Here is a 22,124-nt window from a genome sequence, read left to right as displayed (position 1 = left end):
AACCAAACCCTCCAGCCACAGTCCCAAGTCCCCAGTGCCACAGAGAGAAGTATGATTTTGCAAAGCTGTTTGACAACAAATGCGAGCCCCTGAGCCCCTGAGGCCCCACTGTTTCTGTCTGTAGCTAGTTACCGTAATCAAAGATGCCCTTCCCCGGGTGGTTCTCAGATGGGAGGAAGTGGTTTGGACACGGTGTGCTCATTTCCTCTGGAACTCTTGGGGAGGTTGAGAGAGGGAGGTAGTTGGTCACGTGGTATGACCTCGATGCATATTTATTGAGGGAAGGATGAATAGATGGATAGATAGATGGATGGATGGATAGAGTGGCTGATGGACAGACAGACAAAAGTCCTAACAAAGCCCTCGAGTTGCTGACAAGAACCAAATAAATGGTTCTTCTGACACTCTGGAAGACCTTGATGAGAATTTTAAGTTCCAGCCTCTCTCAGAACTGGAGAAAATAAATTCTTGATGAATGTCAAATGAAAATTTAAAAGCCAGCAGCTTCTATTAATACAGGACACTGATGTGGGTGTACTAGAATAAATAATTTCTAAGTCTTTAAGAAAGATGCATTTCCCTTGGAAGAAAATTGCCAGCTTTCACAACTCAGAGTAGAGAAGTTTTTTTTTTAGGAAAATAAATTCACTTTTCTGCAATGCAAACCTACCCATGTCTGTTTCATTTATGTTAAATGGAGGAACAAGCAGAAATATGTGCTCAGAGAAATGGAGAAGGAGTGCCCAGCTCATTGGTCTTTCAGTCTGAGTCATCATATTCACACTGTGTGTTCACACCTTCCTGGTCAGCGAGATACCACAGGGCCTGCGTGTACTTTAATTATCCGGTTTAGGAAAGATATCAGTGGCCCCCTGTTCGGTATTTTAGCATCTCCTACATATTACACATAATTTAAACTTCTTACAAATGCACAAGGAAGCTAGTCTTCCTTTTACACGGAATAAACTAATACTCAGAGAGGTAAAGTGACTTGTCCAGAGTCACACAGCCCTTTGGTGGCTGCCCTAGGCTGTGACCCAGATGCAGCTGATTGTAGTACTGACCTCCACGTTGCTATCTTGCTACCCTGACCTAGATTGCAGATCTGTTTAAGATGAAGGAATCTAAAATTTCAATTTTTCTGTTCCATAGGTTTTTAATATTATGCTCTCAGAGCACGTTAAACACTTCCGCTTTCTCCTAACTAGAGAATATTAATTGCAAAATAATTTTTTTTTTTTTTTGCATTTTTTGGCCTGAGCCAGGTTTGAACCTGCCATCTCTGGTATATGGGGCTGGCGCCCTACTCCTTTGAGACACAGGCGCCACCCAGTTGCAAAAGAATTTTCCAGAACTTTTATTTGGACTTACCTCCCCAGTTTCTCAGCATCTGATAGCAAACCACAGAATGATGATTCACAGATTACAGTGAAGAATGCTATTTTAAATACCAGCCTATCCTTCCTCAACTTGCCCTTGCTGAGCCCCCGATGCCTCCACCTCCCCACAGCTGGCTGGCTGGGCCAGTGACTATACCTCTCTGAGCCTTGTTTTCTCATTTGTCAAAAACAAATAACAATCACAAACTCACAGGATTATTCTGAAGATGGAAGAAAAATCCCTCCTCATGCAGTGCCCGTTGTCACTCAGAATGGTAGATACACACCCCCAACTCTGGACATTCCCAGCTGGCTTCCCTGACACCACGCTCTCTCAATAGGTGGCTGCCCAAAAGAATGTGGAGTGTGCCGAATTCCTTAGAAAACTCTAGTCCTCCCAGATCTCTTCCACCTCTTAACATTTTTTGTTTTCAGAATTTATATACCCCACATTTGCCTTTGCTTTGAGGCCCCCTCTCCCATGCACACACTTGGAACCTGCTTATCTTTGGCATCTTCCCCAGGAAGACCCATACAACCAGACTCCGAGCAGTTCTAATTGGTCCCTCAGCCCACCTGGGCTCTGCGCGCCTTTAGATGTCATGACTCCAGGCTCATAGCATTTATTGAGTACCTGCTATATGTCTGAAACTGGCCCAGGCACTTTGCACGTATTAGGTCCTTTTATCTGCCTGATACCTGTGCAAATTAGGTACCATGCTTCCCATTTTGTGGATAAGAAATGAAGGCCTAAGAGGTTTTGGTGACTTGCTCAAGGTCCCACAGCTAAGAGCCTGGTGGAAGGCCCTGGCTGTCTTTTGTAAGAAGCCTGCTGCATGCTGGGGCATGCTATGGTGAGAATGTCTCCTCTGGCAGCCCCCTGCCCAAGCTCCCTCCGCCCTTCTCTCTAGAATTTGGCATCAAATCTGCACCAAGTGGCTGTAATGCTGGGTGCTGTGCAAGACGCTACCCCACCTCTTGTCAGGGAGCACTTGTCTGGCTCCAGAAAGCCAAGCCTTGCTGTGCACAAGAGGGGCCCTGAGATCTCTCCCGACCCTGTTCCTACCACATCCCCCGAGATACCTTCAAACTCTGGGCATGACCTCCCTTGGGAGACGGCTGTGGAGGGACCACCAGGTGCACGGTCACTGCCTCTCCATCAGCTGGGGCTGCTCCGGAATGTGAGGGCAGCCGGGCGTCCCACGGGTGTGGAGAAGCCACCCATGCCACCAAGAAGAAGTGCAGTTGCCACAGCGGCGGCACACTTCCTCTGCCAGAACAAGGAAGGCGCGGGCTTACAGTGGGGCAGGTTCCTGTTTTCAGTGAGTACTCGGAGCAGGCTTCCTTCTGCAGGGCTGGGAGATAGACGTGTCATCGACCTCCTAGCAGAGCACTTGAGACTTTGGGCAGCTTGATGACAGGTCAGGCCCAGGCATTCAGAAACTTGGTCTTTTCCTCCTCATTAGTAGGCAAATAAGTGGGGCTATGGATTTATTTGTTCGCATCTGCACAGCTCCCTGGGCCTATGAAGGCTGTGGCTCAGGGCTCTGGTTTTTCTGGCCCTAGGTTCCTTATTTTTGTAGTTTCCTTATGTCATAGCTAAATGGACTCCAGAGCAGCGATTCTAGAGCAAAGAGAGCCCAGAGAGACATGGAGACGTGATGTAAAGTATGATCCTTGCTGGGACCCACAGTCAGGGAAAAGAACTAGAAAGGACATTAAGGGATGGGGAGGGGGCATCTGAGCAAATCTTGCCCAGTGGATGCTATTCCATCAATGCTAACTCTTGGGTTTGATAATGAGAGTCTGGTTGGTTATATGGGAGAAGGGTTCGTTACCAGGGGCCACAGACACAGGGTGAGCTATTTGGAATGATGTGTCATGATGGCTGCAAGTTTGCAGTGAGCCTAGAAGAAACACTATGTGTGTTTCTGTGTGTGTGTGTGTGTGTGTGTGAAGACACACAGATAGAATGAGATAGGCAGAAAGCAAACACGAAAAATTGTTAATACTTGCTGGATTCAGGTGAAGAATATGAAGATGAGCGTTGTTTCAACTTTTTGGTGGGTTTAAAATTAAAATATACTATATATGTCTATATATTACATAACGTGAATCATATGTATGCTATATAAATACTACCTATAAATATCCTCATTAATAATGTGTGTCTCAAGCAGAGAAACCCAGGTGCATGGTTAGTGGAGTTAAAATCTTCTGGAATGATGGCCCTAGGATTGCCTGGGAATTGCCTGCTTGGGCCAGGAATGCTGGATGGCTGTGCTGGGGCGGCCATCAGAGCCTCTTGCAGATCTCTCCCCTCTCAGAGTAGACAGAGCACCAGAGACTCAAGTGACATGGCCACAATCACATAGCTACTCCCAGTGCAGAGCCAGGCCTGGAGTCTGGGTCTTGGTGACCCACAGCCCCTACCCAGCAAGGCTGGTGCAGTCAAGCTGGGACAGTCATTTGGAAACTTCGCCTGGTATAGTTTCTGAAGATGAATTACCAATCTCAGGGCTGCTTCTAAATTTAGAAGGCTCTGTACTATAAAGAGATGCTTCCTCAGACAACTCGCGAAAACACCCGCTCTGTGGAAAGCAAGCTGGGAAGGGACAGAGGAAAAACTGCAGAAAGGCCGAGCGGGCAGTTACCTCAGCAGGGAGGAGAAGCTAGGCAGAAGTATGCAGAAGGGTTTTTCCACCCCCAAAATTCACACGGAAGGGTGCAAGAGCTCTGGACTTACAGTCAGAGCTGTGAGCTTTGTGACAACTTTTCTTTCTTTCTTTCTTTCTTTTTTTTTAATTAAATGATAACTGTGTACATTAATGCAAACATGGGGTAGTGTAGTGTTTTCATATACAATTTGAAATATTTTCATCAAACATATGGTCTGTCTAACAAGGGTACAAGTGAATTTTTCTAGAACTAGAATATAAATGTTTTAACACAATAAGTAAATGACACAAAGTCTATGTGACAACTCTTCAACAGACATTTATCGAGAATCTGCTGCAGGTTGGAGTCTGATGGACTCTGAGTTCCTTCCCTGACCCTCGTTCAGTAAAGGGTCTTTGAGGAAGGGCTATTCCAGGAGTAGGGAGAGCACCTGCTCTGGAGGGGTCATGTAATAAAGGCTGCCTATGGCAGCTGTCGATTACAGTGACTGCCCTAAAGGAAATGTCTCAAAGGTCAATGGGGCGGAGGGCCTGGAGGGGCTACTTTCCACAGGTGGTCACTGGAGGTGTTCTAGGCTGAAACCCGTAGGAGGGGAAGGAGCCAGCCCTGGGGTATCCAGGTTTAAGAGGTGCACACAGAAAGACCTGCTGGCTTAACACAAGCTGTGGAAGTTTGGGAGAGGGACATAATCAAGTCTGGGGACACTCGAGTCGAGTGGCAGGGCCAGTCAAGCGAGAAGCCTGTCGAGTGGGCGCCTGGGAAAGGTGCAGGCCATGGACAGGAGGACCTGCTGAAGACAGAGTCCCAGGTGTTGGGGTTCAGCCTGCTCTCGCCCCCTTGCCAGTGGTCACTTAGCAGCTACTAAGCCCTGCCCAGGCCTTGGATATTTCATGAATTTTCTTTCCTCTCCTAGAGTAGCCATGAAGAAACCCACTAGATTTGAGACAACTCCTTCAAATTGTGCACTGTGCTGCCTGGAAGCCCGGGCTGGTGGACAGAGAAGAGGGAGGGGACAGAAGTGGCAGCCTGGGGCCTGCAGAGTAAAAGCAGGACTGAGGCCCAGGCATGGTACTGGGCAGGTGACTCAGGTTAGGTATCTGTTTCAAGTGCCCTGGGTGGGGGGGTGGCACCACTGGTATTTTAGAGCAGACCATTCTCTGTTATATGTGTGTGTCAGGGGAGAGGGCTGGGAGAATCCCTGGGCTCTACCCACCAGATGCCAGGAGCACCCACCACCCTGAAATCGTGGCAACCAAAAATGTCCTAGATATTGTCCAGTGGGCCTTGGGGAGCAAAACTGCTCCTGCTTGAGAGCCAGTGGACCACACCTGTGCCACAGAAAAGTTTTTTTAACCTTTCCTACCTCAAGGCACACTTGAACCTACAGTTAAACTTCTGTGGCACACTTCAATTATGTTGATCCAACAAAAGAATTAAAAAAAAATACTATGCTTTGAATTTCGTTTGAAAACAATTTAATTAATGATCTTTAAAAATTTTCCTGGTACAGCTAAGATCCTCTCACAGCACACCAGTGTTCTGCAGCCCACCCGTTGGAAATCACTGCCATAGATGTCCTGAGAGCTTTAAATGAATAAGGCACCCACACCATGAACATCGCTCTTTGTGGGTCCTAAGGTGTGCCCTGGGATTCTCTTGCTTCTGTGTAGGTCACCATATACATCCGTATAGCTCTGCAGAGGTCACCCTGCACTACATAACCTCAGACAGATGCCATGTGGCCAGGTGCCCTTTCTCCCTCTCCACCAGCTTACTGGCAGCCCAAGAAGAGAGAAACCCAGGCACATGGGGCCCACAGGCTTGTTGGTGGAGGTAAAAGCTCCCCCATGGTGTGTGGCCTGCAGTCTCTGAGGTGGTGTGGGAGGCACAGGGGCTGTGTCTCCAAGGAGGCCGCCATGTGGCGGAGGGAACTGTATTGGGAGGCAGTGAGCTCAGAGCCACTTGGCACAGGGGGGTCCCGCAGCCATGGAGGGCAGGCAGGGGGCTTCTCCCCAACGAGGCCGCACAGGAGGACTGCATCTGAGTGTGCCACCGCATCGCCCCTGCCCTCCTGTGCCCTTCCCTCCCTTCTCCTGCATGTTCTCCATGCTGCCGATGGTTCACACGCCTTCCGACCCCAGTCCAGGAAGGAGGCCTGAGTCTGGGAGCATCATCATCTTTTCAGGCATGCATTTTGTGCTCCATGTATGCATTTATTCATTTATTCATTCATTCAGCAAACCTTTGTCAGCACTCACTATGTGCCAGGCAAGACTAGGCCTGCCCTAGGAGCTCACTGCCAAACACTTTCCATCCTTATTTCCTGGACTGGCACGAAACTGTATTCACTGCATATTTGCTGAACTGCTAAGTTTAGCAAACATCAATTTCATACTTCTTGTGTGTGTAACCTGCCCAGGGAGGCCAGACAGGGAGGGATCTGCAGGAAGAGAGTGACATAGGGCCCTCCCTTCCTGCCGCCCTCCAGGAGTTTATGCCCCTGGAGACCTAGTGGAGGAGGCAGACACTGGCATCACATCTCCAGGGTATAAACAGGGTCATGGGGGGGGCGGAGCTCAGGAGAAGAGCTGGAGGGGACTCCGGGGCTCCTGGTTTCCCCCAAGAACTCAGTGGCACTGAGATGTGGCAAGACCAGGATGGATTCTACGTCAGCATCGAGGTATGTCTTCAAGGTCGACATACTGAGTCAGCACAAGGAGCAAAGACAAAACCACTTCATGGATGAGGCCCACACCAAGGACCCAGGGCTTTTGCCTTGGCCCAGTGATGTCTTGTCAGGAGACTGGGCTTTAGGGCTCACAGACACCCAGGACCATCTGCGTAGAAAGCATCTGATTTCCGGAGTGCTTCGCAAATTAATTAGCTATTAGGGCCCAGACTAATGGCCCCAGGCATATTACAAAGATGCCAACCATGCATGGGGTGAGGATTACTCAGTTAAGTGCAAAGACATAGTCATCATCTTTACTAAAGGAAAGGTTCCCCTATGTAAGAACTAGCCTTATACACAAAATTGTCAGGAGACAGTTGTTACATTTCCCCAGCTGGGGCTGGCAGGTCTCCTAACCCGAACAATGAGAAGCCCAGTCATCCACCTGCAGGTCTCAGGGGGCTGCAGGTTCTGGGAAGTCCGGAGCTCCTAGGGTGACTGAGTGTCGTGCGGTGGGGCTGTAGTGCCGAGGCTGCGCCCTGGGTCGGAGTTCATGGAGTGGTCCAGTGTGAACAGATTCCCAGTTCTATTTCAAGGTTCCCCCCCTCCTCTTTAAACATCAATGTTGACGGTTGGAGGAAAAGAAAGTGACCCCAGAAGCTAGTGAGCTGGTCCCCTTGGCAGGGGAGTTCGCAATTACTGGGCATTGTGCTTGGGACAAGTGTGGATGGGATTCTCACATCCAGAGGGGCTCCCATGGCAAGGCAGATGTGGCTGAGAGTGGAGGTCTGGCCAGTCTGTGGCTGGGTGAGGGCTGCTCCTCCAGTCAGCCATCTATTCAGTGGCTGTTTATTAAGCACCTGCTGTGTGTTAGTCCTGGCTCCAGGTACCGAGTTAGGAAAACGAATGAACAATGTTGAAGAAGGGACTGGGGGATGAGAACAGTGAGAGAGATTCTGCCTTGGAAGGGTGGCTTTTGAAATGAGCTGAGAGCAATGCCCATGAGAAGATGGAGAGGAAGACCCCCAGGGGAAGGGGTGATGAGTATGAAGGGGTGGGGCTGGGCTGGGCGTGCTTGTGCTCAAGGGGCAGAAACAAGGGAAGGGGAACTGGTATTTGGGGACCACCAGGAGAGAAACGGGACCTTGCTTCTGTTATCTGTTTGTTCTTCCCAATTACTCTCTATGGTTAGACTCCGCCTGAGGAACCCAGCTCCTAGGGGTGAACATCCTCGTTCCCGGTCATGCAGCTGATGAGTGACACCATCCACACCCAGACGTGTGGGCTCTAGAAGCAGTGAGATCACCATCAGCGTCACTGTCACTGTTATTCTAGACGCCCACTGCATCTCCCACGTCTACCTCTTCCCTCACTGCTCCCCTTCCAGCTCTGTGTCCTCAGAGGAGACTCAGGCCCTGTTGTCGTCCTCCTCGAGCACCTCCCCAAGACTCCAGACCGACTTGATCCCTTCCGTGGCCTTGGATGCACACTGGTCTGTTCCCCACCCCTCTCTCCAGCTCTCATGGCACCACTGACACCCAAGACCACTGTACCCGACACCTATAGGGACTTCTTTGCCACTGCACACTTGAGACTAGCCTCCTGCCTTGTCCTTACTGACTGTGCCCCCGCCCTTGCCCTGCTGTGTGGGCACCTTCTCACCCACACATTCCCAGGGCTCTCCTCCCTTGGAAGCGGTTCCTTCCTCTCAGGACACCCCTGGGAGTTTCATGTGAACCATGGGAATGGGATACGTTGTCTACTGAAGTCAAGCAGAAGAGAGAGACAGCTTCACCATGGCCTCACATAGGACTCTGAGTCTCTCTCTCAGCCTCGGTGAGGGCCACACACTACTGGGTCACGAGGATCCATGTGGTGATGTGTATAAGCCACTTAACGTAGTATAAGGGGCATGGAGGGGTGGGCTGGGTGAATGCCTCCCAGTCTCACTAAGTAGAGTGAAAGCCTGAGAAGGCAGGAGCATGTCCAATACCTGACCACCGAGCCTAGCACAGGACCCCACCCCAAAGAGATGGCCCCTCAGTCTGGCCAGTAAAGCAGTCAGTGCCTCAATGACAGTTGTGCCTTTTGAACAAAAGTATGGTAAATTATGAATATCAACTTTCACCTTTCGGAAAGGCAATAAGCTAACAATTCAACTATCTGGGGGAAAGCAGACCCAAGTGTTGCTCTGGAGATGTGAGTTCATGTTTCTGAACCATCTTTAAAGTCGGATAAATAGTACATTTGGGTGAGCTGAATCCTCCAGAAGGAATAGAACTGAAATGTGTACAAGGTAGGACAATTAAGTTTATGATCTCATTCTAGAAAAAGTGTTACATGCCTCATTGCTGACTATCGCTGTGGTTACCAGATGGCCGGTGGGAGTCCTTTGAAGGTTCCCATATTGATATTCAGCAACAAGGTACGCAGCACTTTTTTCTACAATAAATTTGCAAACTTCATTGTCAGATCTCATCTGATAACAGCTCTGATGGCCGTTCCAGAGAAGGAGTTCCCAAATAACTCTGAAGGGTGGGTGAGGCGCTGGCGTTGGTGCGCAGCTTCCCCAGGGGAGGACCTGGGGGGGACGGTAGTGACGTTCAGCCAGGAGGCGTGGAGCTTGTTTTCTAAAACAAGCTCACAAACTTAGTTGTCTGACTTTGTATGTCTTCAGAATCTCTGTGTTTCTCTGGGATGCCTCTTAGCGGTGATAGTATTCTCGGGACAAAGAAAAATACTAAGCACTCTCTGTGCACCCCTCTGCTGTGAGGACTTGCACAGATACATCGATTATCAGATCTGCTCTTCTCTGCCGTTGCTCAGCCTCACCCTCTGGCCTCTGCATCTGGGAAGACCTTGCTGTTCTCAGCTTTGCAAGGTTGCTAAAGAGGTCAGCCGCTTTCCCAGAGGTTGGGAAGTTCTCTGAGCAGGGCCCGATTTTAGGTTTTTGCAACTTTGCCTTCTTTCCTAACTTCCTCTAGCTGTGCAGATCTGCACACACTCTTATGGCCGAGAACCAAACTTGGGAGCACATTTATTTAGATGGACATTTATGCAGTAGCTCCCATGGGCCAGCTGTGAAGCTAAGCTGTGGGGCACAAAGGTGACACACGCCTGGTATTCCGGAGCTTTGCCTAAGTCAAATGAGGACTGGGAATGAGCCACGATGACAGGCAGCTGGTGGGCCTTTGGTGCTGAGAGGAACCCAAGGAAATGGGTGGCCACGCTGTAGTGGACCTGAGGCTTGACCATAGCTGGTGTTCAGCTAAACCTTGGACCTGAGAGGAATCTACCAAGGCTCGGCATTTGAAGTGTGGAGTGTGGGCCAAGATCTTCTTTGTTCCCTCTTGATAGTTTTTCATTATGGGATGATTTCATTTGTATCTGTCTGGAGCGGGAAGTGACTCAGTGTCTGCCACTCATTGATTGGCCTGCCTCCTGCCCTCTTTCTTCTCTTGAGTCCCCTGGGGCAGGCTGATAAATTGGGCCTCTTCAGATCAGTCCAGTCTCCATCCTCCATCCTTTTTTGCTCCAGCTTCCCAGTCTCCCTTTATTCTTAGTTATTATTCTCCATTAATTCTACAATGACAATGTAGGAATTCCTGGCCAGGTCCTCAGCGCCCAACCTGCCCTTTCAGGTACCTGCTGCTGTGGCCTATCTCCTAGAAGGCTCTTTGGGTTTGGGCCTCTCAATTCACTCTTGCTCTTCCACAGACCTGGGATGGCTTTCCTCAGCTTAGGGTCAGCCAGAAATAGGGATGAGCCTCTTCTAGGGCCAGCCAGGGCTTTCATCCTTCCACCCAGCTGGAGTCAAAGGCTGGTGGAAGGTCTTCCATGTCCCTAGCCTGGCTCTTGTCTTCTGCCCAAAAGGGGGAACTCTTCAGTTGTCCAAATGGCCCGTGCCTCAGACCTGGGTCATGCCACATAGCGTTAGGGAGGAGGAGAATGGATGGCAGAGGCAACACCATCTATCCGCAGCTGAGCCTTACCAGAAAGACTTATAGCTGTCCCAGGGCAAGACGTCTGATGACCACGTCTGATGACCAGCAGGAACTGTGAGTCTTTGGTGACATCTTATCTCAACTTTTTTTTTTTTTGGAGAAAAGAGTCTCACACTGTCATCCTAGGTAGAGTGCCATGGTGTCATAGCTCATAGCAACGTCAAACTCCTGGGCTCAAGCAATCCTTTTGGTCTCAGTCTCCCAAATAGCAGAGACTATAGGCACCTGCAACCATGCTTGGCTTATTTTTCTGTAAGTGGTAGAGATAGGGTCTTACTCTTGCTCAGGCTGGTGTCAAATTCCTGAGCTCAAGTAATCCACCCGCATCAGCCTCCCAGAGTGCCAGGATTACAGGTGTGAACCATCACACCCAGCCTAGCTCAACTCTGTTCTTCAACCACTGAGAACAGGGGCTCTTCTTGTTGTTTAGTGTGGTCATCTCCAAACTTCATCATGAACCCACGTTGAAAGTAAACACCCCAACGTACTCATATTTAGCCAATTATATGCATGTACATGTATGACTCTACTAATTTATATATCACAAACATTAAAATATTTTCAAAGGATAAAATATTGATAAGACAAAACCCTAGAAAGTTCTTCCTGCACTCCAGTGGATCATCTTGCACACACCATTTGGGAGATGGTGACTCTAATAGAAACAGAAGAACAGATATCACTTCTAAACAAAGAGGGATCTTAACAATGACATTTGAAACATTCCATTTAATATTCTTTTTGTGTCCATTTATAATCTCTCTTCTGGGAAGGTCACAGAGATTGCTGATCATTCTGCCTAAGGACAAGGCATCACAGTCTTTCCAGAAGAAAGACTCCCAGTGGGGGTTTATGGTGGCTTTAGAAGGTGCCAGGCTCCACAAAGGGACTTTTTCCCAGGGTGTCTCCTGACACGCCCCTGCCCTATCCCTCCATGGGTCTGACTTTCAGAAAGTGTAAGTTCCAAGAAGGCAGTGGGTGTGTCTCTTTTGCCAATGACTAACAGCTGGCACCAGCCCTTTGTGGGGCCCAAGCAACCAGCAAATACCCACTGGACCGAAGGAAGGGAAGAAAGAAAAGAGAATAGAGGGAGGAGGCTGGGGGAGCAAGTTAGAAAAAGAACCCCCCTCTTCATAGCTTGCAAACTTCCTTAAGGCTTTAATCATTTTTGATTCCCTGTGGCATGAGGCACATAGGAAGAACTCACAGATGCTTATGGAATTATTCTGATAATAGACTAGAGCCGGCCGTGTCCCAGGGACAGTGGAAATAGCATCTGGACATTCAGTGATAAGGCCTGTGCGATTAGCCCCCAGAGTCAGGCCTCTTAACTGCCCTGCCCAGTATTTTCATCTCATGCATAATAGCACCAGTGAAACTTGCCCAGCCATCTCTAAATGTGCATGAATAGGACAAAATGAGGTTAAAGTCTGTGACAGAATTATGGCGGCTTTTATTAAAGTCCCTCCTAACACTCTCATTCTATGATGCCTTAATATAACACTTCTGTGACAAACACATTTTTCTAACGATAAGATTATGCTGTTATTATCAAAAAAAAAAAGCAAGCTCAAAACTGGCCTTGTTGTAATTTAAAGTGATGCTGTCTGGTTATAACTGACTGGATGGGTGTGAAATTATCTGTCAGCATCTATTTCAGTGCCCACTGAGCCACAACTAATTACACCTAGCTGCCGTGGGGCAGCCGTGGAGGGAGAGCCGGGGATAAGGCAGCCTTGTTGCAATAGAAATATCCTTGGCCAAGACAAAATTTGAGCCCCTAAAGCCTTTTAGTTAGACTGGAGAATATTTCACTCTTTTAAATTTTAGTTTGAGAAGCAATAACATTATAAACATTAATACCTGACATCTATATAATGCTTTACAGGCTATAAAGAGCACTTTGAACTATCAGTAGTTATTTTAATTACTGTTACTCCTATATATTGGAAATTTGACACATGCAAGCACTTTACATGTTGCCTTACCAATTCATCTCAACAAATAAATGTGGTAAATATTCTTCTTACCTTTATTTTAATTTGAGATAACTGAGGTTCTGGGACTTTAAATAACTTTCCTAAGAACACACAGCTAGTTAGAGAGGATGCTGGACCTGACCTTGGGCTTATGGACATCATGCCCAAGCTCTTGATGCCACATTTTGTTATCACTACCCATTTTACAGATGAGAAAACTGAGACTCAGAGAATGAAACCAATTACCACATTGTCCATGCAGGATTCAGTAAGATTTCTGTAATGCCAAAGCCCATGCTTTGTCCATTTTTCCTACATCTCTTTAAAATAGTAGTAATGTATATTTATTTTCATTCAACAGATTGGAAGGGGATGATGTTAGAAATGATGCAGAAAGAATTTCAGGAGCTGAGCAGACGCGGGGATTCGGACACCTGTCCATTTAGTTTATAGAGATGTGTCAAAACTTTGTAAGAGCCTCCCCGCCAGAGGGGCAATGTTTGGGGGTGGGAATCTGCTTGAATTATGAGCCCAGGATCTGTCAGGACTGTCCTCTTCCTGGATGGGGCTGGGCTCAGAACTCAGGGCAAGGAAGGACGTAGGTACTATCATGTGAACACTGAGGCCCTCTGAACACACAAGGCCTCGTCCCAGTGTCAGGGTGTGAGGCCCCAACCCAGAAGAAACATGTCCAGGCAGGCCGGGCCACAGATTCTGATTCTGCTGCCGGACTAAACAGCTGCCCTCAAGAACCCCAGACAGTGTGTCCACAGGCTTCTTGCCAGTCAGACAGCGGTCAGCATCCTGGACGTCCACATCCAATGCAGGCTGCTCTCCCCAGCCCCCTCCCTGCCACTGAGGCCAGCATGAGCCTCCTGAGTCTCACATCAGATTCCAGCATCCCTGGCTGAACTCCTCCAGCGGTTCCCTCACTCCTTTCTATATGGTAACATGGGAAGGATCTTCTCAGAACCACTACCAGTCTCCCTGTCCTGATTTTAGCCACCTCCTTCTTGGATGGCCCCTCTGCTCCGGGCAGCTGCCCCCTGTCTTCCTGGCCTCTGTGCTCCTGCATTAGTCATCCCAGACCCTCCGGCAGCTTCTTTGCCATTCCCTCTCCTGTGCCTGCCCAGCTGTCCTTACCCACTAGCATCTCACAACTTCCTGCACACAGGCATGGTGAAGCCTTTCTACTGGTCAGGAGCTGGCCAGTGGTGTCTACTGGAAGGAGGATGGAGGGAGGAAGACATTAAGGGGGAAGGAAATGGAGGGGTGGGGACAGCCTGGGGGTGCCGGGAAGGAAAACAGGGAAGGAGATTTTGCCTGCCCCCAACAAGCCCCAGCCATCCACCTGGACCCACTTCAGTCCTGAAACAAAGATAGAGGAATAAATGACTACAAAGAAACAGTGAGGTTCTTTTACCAGTTACAATTATGAAATTATTTTTAAAAGAAAACATATGCCCATGTGTATGTATGAAGTGCTCATTGAGAAAGGGGGGTGCCCAGGAGGCTGCATTTAAATTCCCTTTGAAAGGAGAGGGCAGCCATCTCCTTGGCTATCACTTGTGGTGTCACTTTTAAAGTGTGACACCTTTGCCTGGGAAATCAGTCATTTTCAAGTGCCAGGCATTTAAATGGCTTCTGACAGCCAGAAGGTGATGGAGGCAATTAAACTTCATGTTTGTGACAGATGGAAAAGGCATTTTGTCAAGTCTGCAAGACCTGGAGAAAAACATGACAGGTGCTTGCTCTGAACGAAAGGGGCAGAGCCACAGCCCAGGTCCTCTTAACTCCCAGCTGAAGAAGTACCTAGGAGGGACCCTTAGAGGGCTCCCCACAGGTCTCTGGGTGAGGCTTTCACACCCCACCTCCATGGGCAAAGGGGCAATGGCACAGCTAACCCACATGGACAGTGCTGTTTGCCAAAGATGTCTGGAGAAGGGAGGCTGAGTGCTGATTCTGCTTGGCTTACTCAGACTGACAGACACACAACCTGAATCCAACTCCCCAGCAGTGGGTTATTTGGGGCAAGTAGTTCATCTTCGCTGAGCCTCTGCCACTCTTGAGGAAAAAGGCAGAGTCATTGCTCCCTGCTCAGAAGTTTCGTGAGCACAAATTGAGAACAGCATGTAACGTGCTTACAAAACTTGTTGGTACCTTCTTTCTCTCTCCTCTGTGCACAGACACAGTGGTAAGGGATTTAAGTTTGCAAATACAAAACACCAAGGTCCAGTCTTTCTGTAGGGAAGTTGGCAATATATTGTTGTTGTTGTTTATAGAAAAAAGGTTTAAAAATGAGTATAAAATGTAAGGCAGGACCCCTGGACCTTGAGTTAGATAAGGGATTCTTAGATATCACACCAAAAACATAAGCAGTTAAAAAAAAATGGATACATTGGACTTCATCAAAATTAAAAACTTCTGTGCTACAAAAGGTGCATCAAGTAAGTAAAGATAATCTGCAGAATGGGAGAAAATATTTATGAATCATGCCCCTGATAATGGACTTGTATCAGGCAAATATAAAGATATTTACAATATTTACAGTATTTACAACTCAATAACAAGAAGACAATTCAAGTTAAAAATGGCAAAGGATCTGCATAAACATTTCTCCAAAGATGCACAAATGGTCCATAAGTACATGAAAAGATTCTCAACATCCTTATCACTGGAGAAATGCAAATCAAAACCAAGATGAGATATCATCTCACACCCACTAGGATGCCTATAATAAACAAACAAACAAACAAAAATACCCAGACAATAACAAGCATTTCTGAAGATGTGAAGAAAGAGGAACATTCATGCATTGCTGGTGGGAATATAGAATAAGGTAGCCACTTTGGAAAACAGTTTGGCAACTTCTTACTTAGGAGGTTAAACAGAGAGTTGCCACATGACCCAGCAATTCCACTCTTGGGGAGAAAGGAAGACAGACTTCCATATAAAAACTTGACCATCAATCTTCATAGCAGCGTTATTTGTAATTGGAGAAAGTAGAAACAACCCAAACATTCATCAGCTGGTGAATAAATAAACAAAATATGGTTTATTTACATAATGGAATACAATTCAGCAATAAAGAGGAATAAAGCACAATGCGTGCTATCTACAGATGAAGGGAAAGAAGCCAGGTACAAAAGGCCACGTAGTATATGATTCCATCGCTATGAAGTGTCCAAAATAGGCAAATCTATAGAGACGGAAAGTAGATTAGTGATTGCCTGGGGCTGGCAATGAGGGTTGGAGATGGGAAAACCTGCTAATGGGCACCGGGTTTCTTAGTGGGTTAATGAAAATGTTCTAAAATTAGATTGTGCGGGTTGCACAACTCTGTGAATGTAACTAAGAACGACTGAATTGGATAGCATGTGAATTATATCTTAGTAACACCATTTTTAAAAAATTAGCTCTAAATGCCAAGAATCATGACTTAAAATATATAAATGTTCATTATATATATTATATATATGATACAAGGAATTCTCCTTTAATAAAAATGTTTATATGGCATCTTTTTAAAGGCGAGCCATTAAAATGTTATGTAAATAGTTCATGCAATACAATTTTATTACTTTTCAGGAAAAAAAATTCTATACCTTTTGACCAAGCAACTTCTTTGTATAAGCAAATCATTGATGTGTGAGTGGATTTAGCTATAAAGATTTACAGAGCGGTGTTGTCCATCACATCACAGTACTGGCAGCAGGAATAGCTGTCCTTCATTAAATACTTAAACTCTGCAGTGCACCATACTGCTCTATAGAAGCCTTCTCTGTTCTTCAGTATGGAGACTTTGGGGTGTAGTATGGGGAATCCAGCAATATTGTTATAGTCCTTCTTCTCGGGGAAGAAAGTCTCACATCAGCCACAAATCAGAGCTGGACTTTGCATCCAGGCTGGTCATAATTGGGGCCCACAGGTGCTCCTAATGACTCCATCACTCTCACCCTGACAGCCTGTAAGTAGCACGCTGACATTTGAAACAACATCGTCACAGCATAGACTCATAATCACAGCGGATTGTTAGGTGAAAAGGCAGGTTACAAAACAATATGCTGTCTTTATACCTTACTTATAAACACACAGATATGTATATATGCACTCACATACATATATGCACGTCTGCACACACGCCCAGGGAAGAGGCGCGCTGCAGGCCAACAGTAGGCAGAGGTGGTTCTCTTTGGGGGATTATGTGTGATTTTCATTTCCTTTGTTTTCCTCACCTGTATTTTCTACAGTAGATTTTTGTGCTGCTATTTTTGCTTTAAAAACTGCAAAAGGTTTTACTTTTAAACAAACTAAGGTTATGCCTATGGATTTAGGGGAATACCTGGCAGCCTTTTTCTAGGGAGCAAAGAGTATTGCATGGAGGCCAATCTGGGAAGATGGGAGGGGGACGGTTTACTGTTAGGACTTCTCTCAGCCATCCCCTTCCTCCCTCGGGGGTCTCAGTCCTCTCCCGCCTTACTTTCCCTCAGTAGACTTGGCCATGGGCTTGTCTTCTGATCCACCTACATAAGTGATAATGACTATTTTACTCTTGACATGAAGATTTTAGTGTGGAGTTCATCTCTTAAGTGTAATTTAAGGTTTTTCTCATTAAAAATTTAATATTAACGGGGAAGAAAGTTACAACATTCTTTTTTTTTTCTTTTTTTTGTTAAATCATAGCTGTGTACATTAATGCAATCACAGGGTACAGTATGGTGTTTTCATATACAATTTGAAATAGTTTCATCAAACTGGTTAACTTAGCCTTCATGTCATTTTCTTAGTTATTGTGTTAAGACGTTTATATTCTACTTTTAGAAAGATTCACTTGTACCCTTATAAGATAAACCATAGAGGTGACCCTTTCAATCACCCTCCCTCCACCCATCCACTCCCCTCCCCGACCCCTTCCCATATTCTTAGGCTATAATTAGGTTATAGCTTTCTTATGAAAGCTATAAATTAGTTTCATAGTGGGACTGAGTACATGGGATACTTTTTCTTCCATTCTTGAGATACTTTGCTAAGAAGAACATTTTCTAGCTCCATCCATGTAAACATGAAGGAGGTAGGTTAAAAGTATAAAAAGCTACCGTCATCTCTGACCTTGACTTGATGGAGGGCTCTGGGGATTGACTAAGCAGACTGTCTGAGGAGTCTGATGGGGAGACATGCAGTGGGGCCAAGACACCCAGGACTTTCACTCGACCTTCCCCTGGTGGCACGTAGGAAACCACCCTGGGTAAGAAAACCCGGGTCTTAACCTTTTTCACCTGGGTGAAATGACTCATGCAGGTCATTTAACATTTGAGCCACTATTTCCTGAGGGTACCCAAATTCTTCTTGGAATAAAGTGGGGCATGCACAAAAGACTGAATAAATAAGCAGCATATTTTGTTTCAAGTAATACTTGTTCTTCCTGCTTGCTAGGGTGGTAGCAGGTTGTTTAAATGAGATGGTACAAGTGAGACCTCCGTCTTGAGCAGAGTGCCAAGCATTCATAAATACGTGTTGGAGCAGACTGGGGTGGGTTCTGTTTGTCCTAGGAAGGCCTTTCTAGTCCGCAGACACTGAAAGGCACATTTGGAGCCCTGCCCTCCACTTGACGCTCCTGCTATGGGAGAAGCCAGACTCCATCTCCCCACCACAGTGCTGGTCACCCTGCAGGGACTTTGGTGATGAGCCACCTTCTGCCAGCTATTTAAGAGCAAGTGGAAAATAAAGTTCTGTGATCCGCTTTGTGGCTGCTGTTCTCAGTGGTGGGTGGTGCACTGTAGGGGATGCAGAGAAAGCTTTATGATCCTGGCTCTGCTACTGATCAGTCCCGCCACCCTAACACATTACCTACTCACTCTCGCCTCAGTCTCTCCATCTATAAATGGGGACAATAATTCCTGGAGTGTTCTTCTGGGGAGGTCACAGGAGAAAATGTACATAAATTGCCTGGTTCTTAAAAGTTTCCTAATAAATGTCTAATTCTCTCTTGTTTCTCTTTAAGTAAATATACACACGCACACAGTCACACATGTACATATCTCCAGGACCAGCATTCAGTAGGTATCCTTCAAATCTTCCATTCCAGATGCTGCCCTAGCTAGTCCCAGCATGCAGTTCTAACAGCCCTCTTGAGAATGCGGGAAACCTCATTCTGATATTCAAAGGTCATGGAGCAAGGGCTAAGTTACATCTTTGCTTTTCTCATCCAAATTTTGTGGGTTTTCACTGGGTAAAAACAAGAACGACTGTTCTTAAGAAGAGGAAAGGAGAAGTGCGTCCTCGTCCCCTAAGACTGGGGTTTCAAGATGCAACTTACTTTAGTTATCATTCCTTTGATTCCTCTGTCAGAAGTTTTGCCAAAATTCAAATATAACAGATTAGAGTAAAACTTACAACTTTCAGGGTTAAGACAAGAAGATGATTTCAGTGTAGAAAACACTTAAGATGTGTGGCAGTTGAAGAAATAACATCTATCTTTTCTTTAGTTTTCAGAGTTCTCTTTCTGAGCTATCCTGGCCCCAGCTAAGCTGGCCCACAGTGCATTAGTGACCCCCTTCCAGGTCTGGGGACATTCCCTAGGGAGAATCAGTGTGGGGCAGAGGACGTGAAGCTCATGATATCATCCCTCTGTCCTTAAACCATAAAATTCATCACTGGACTCCCTGGCCCAGACACTCCCCTCTTCAGTTCATCCCACACTCAGCCAGTGGGGGCCCCACCCTGCATTCACTCCAGGCCCATTCTGTTCCACACATGGCTCTTGATACCCACTGTGCTGGACTCTATCCTCACAACTCCTTCCAACAGGAGTTCACTTTCAGGAGGCTTACTGGGTGGTGCGAGCCAAATCCAGAACCATAGATACAAAAACCAGTGACCCAGTGCCATTCCTGAATGCTTTTCATAATACGCCATTCAAAGCCTGTCCTGACCTCCATTGCCTGTAGCACATCTACCTGTATCCCGGTGTCAGCACTGTGTGAATAGCATCACCTGCTCAGTGTGGGCTTTAATGTCCTCTAAACTCTACTCCTCACTGCCCCTCCGTGCAATTTCTCTCTTCATTCAGGAGCAGCCCCTGGTCCATCCATCTGTCCATCCATCCCTCCATTCATTCATGCCCTCACTCTCACAGTCACTTACTCACTCATGCAACACGTATTTTTTGTGTATTCCAGGCTCTGTGCTAGGGATACTGGAACACTCAGGACCTAGCTCCTATCTATGGCTCCTGTCAGTAATTGGGCCTCTGACCTCCTGTCATCCCTGCTTGCTCCCGCAGGAGGAGTCATCCACCCAAGTATTCCCATTCCTGTCCCCTCATCTGAGTCAACTCAAGTCCCACTGCCTTTCTGCAGCCCCTCTGGGCCATCCTCATGCCCAGAAATCCCGCACTCCTCTGAGTTCCCAGAACACAAGGATTCTTAACTCTCTCTTGACCCTGAGAATAGAGAGCCTCATTTTGAGGGTCCTGGTGTGTGTGTCCTGCTGGATACAGTCTATATTTTAAAAAATATCCATCTACCTAACTGAGGCTGGGGTCTTACTCTTCTTTGTGACTCACTTTGCCTGAAATAAGAGTCAAAATAAAATAGGGGTTGATAATTCTCAGATACATGGTAATGGACTTCAGTGCCTCCAGCAAGCCAGCGAGAGATGCCCAGTGGTCTGGTCAAGGCTTGGGAGTCACACATCTGAGTTCTCCCCAGAGAAGTAAAGAGAAGCCCTAGGTTTGGAGTTGGAGCATCTGGATTCAGGTTCTGCTCAGCAGAGAATTTCTCCCTAAAAAGACAGTGCCTTCTCTGCCTGATATGTTGTGAAAGGAACAAAATTATCACGGTGGGCAAGTGTCTCCACCTCTGCCCTGGAGTTCTGTCACCTCTAAAGCTGAGATCACACTGCTATGTGCCTCATAGGGTCTTTTTGAGATACCAGCTTCCCTGCATGTGGCCCTCAAACAGTGCCTGCGTGACAGTGCCTTTGCAGTCTTGCCTGTGTGCTGGGCCCTACTGCAAGGGCTTTGCAGGACGTAGCTCAGTGATCCACACACTGCTGGATAGACGAAGGATTCCCTGGGCTTTCCATCCTTCCCCCTTCCCTGTGAGGTAGACACCATGTTCCCCCTAATACATGAGGGTCCATGTTCAGGAAGGAGCTAGTGTCACCCTCTCGTTCACCCCAAGGCCAGGCTGCCCGGCCTCTCTTCTGCTATCCACCCTCCTTCTGGTAGCTTTGCTTGTTGATACCATCTGCCCACGTGGCTTGTGGGGGGCTCCTCCTGGCAATGCTGATGTGCCCATTTCCGAAAGGACACTTCTGTTTGTGTGTGTGTCTGTGTCTGTGAGTGTCTGTATTTGTGTCTCAGCGTGTGAATTTCCAAGTGTCCGAGTGTCAGTGTGTCTGTGACTGTGCACATCTCTGTGTGTCTCCATGTGTGTGTAGGGAGTGTGTTTCTGTCTGGGTCTGTGCACATCTCTGTGTGTCTCCGTATGTGTGTAGGGAGTGTGTTTCTGTCTGGGACCGTGAGCGTCTCTGCGTGTCTCCGTGTCTGTGTAGGGAGTGTGTTTCTGTCTGGGACCGTGCACATCTCTGTGTGTCTCCGTGTCTGTGTAGGGAGTGTGTTTCTGTCTGGGAATGTGTGTATCTCTGAATGTGTCTGTGTGTATATGATTCTCTCTGTGACTGAGTGTGTCTGTGACCCTGTGTATCTGTATGTGTCCTTAGTTAGAGACAGGCCTCAGCTCCGAGGTGACTATAGTGGCTGAGGTCAGGGCACCTTATACCATGTTCAGAGGCTCCAGGAAGAAAAAGCTGTGATCAGCAATTGTGGTTTGGGCCTGCACTATTTTTAAAGATACAAAAACAACCACCAGCGGAAATGCATTACCATTTAATAGCTAGGTCAGATTTAGATAACGCTGGCGCCCAGGGCCAGGGCCCTGCCAGCATGACGGGGCAGACCGAGGAGGCCTGATCCCGCCACACCACGCAGGGTCCTATGAAGACCGCTGTGTTATCAGCAGTGTGGCCAGCACACCTGCAGCGCAGAGGTCCCCTGCTGTCTTCCCCTGCATGGTCTCTTGTACCCTTGTAACCTTGTGGAGTGTGGTTTATTGTTCCCATTCACAGAGAATCAAGCACCCAGGCTCACTTTACCAGGGAGTCACAGAGCTGGAGTGGAACTGGGTCCTCCTGCCTCAGAGCCCCTGCCTTCTGTAGGACTCTGCTCAGTGCCCGCCCCCACTCTCTTTCTCTGCAGTCGGGGGCTGGGCTGCCGTTGGTCTACTTAACCACTGATTTTCCATGGAGACAGAAGTTTCCTTTAGAAAGATCAATTACAACAAAGTAAGAGAGAGGAAAGTAGAAGCCATCTCACAATATCAGTGTCACCCACGCCGTTAGCCACTTCCTC

General features: G+C 47.3%; 2 protein-coding genes across 3 annotated transcripts in view; one reads left to right on the top strand and one right to left on the bottom strand.

Moving 5' to 3' along the window:
- Positions 1-22,124, top strand: part of TG (thyroglobulin) — a 232,735-nt gene that overhangs the window by 173,232 nt on the left and 37,379 nt on the right. The window lies entirely within an intron of this gene.
- Positions 1-22,124, bottom strand: part of SLA (Src like adaptor) — a 63,712-nt gene that overhangs the window by 31,313 nt on the left and 10,275 nt on the right. The window contains exon 1 of one of the 2 annotated variants that reach the window (XM_023514937.1): positions 2,463-2,614. The exons of the other annotated variant lie outside the window; for it this stretch is intronic. The gene's annotated coding sequence lies outside the window, so the exon portion shown is untranslated. Of the gene's footprint in view, positions 1-2,462; positions 2,615-22,124 lie in introns of those variants that run through there. 2 annotated transcript variants of the gene reach the window in all.

This window comes from Otolemur garnettii, unplaced genomic scaffold (genome assembly GCF_000181295.1).
Source record: "Otolemur garnettii isolate 467f Iridium unplaced genomic scaffold, OtoGar3 scaffold00062, whole genome shotgun sequence".
Classification (NCBI taxonomy): Eukaryota; Metazoa; Chordata; class Mammalia; order Primates; family Galagidae; genus Otolemur; species Otolemur garnettii.
This window is presented reverse-complemented; position numbering and strand designations above follow the sequence as displayed.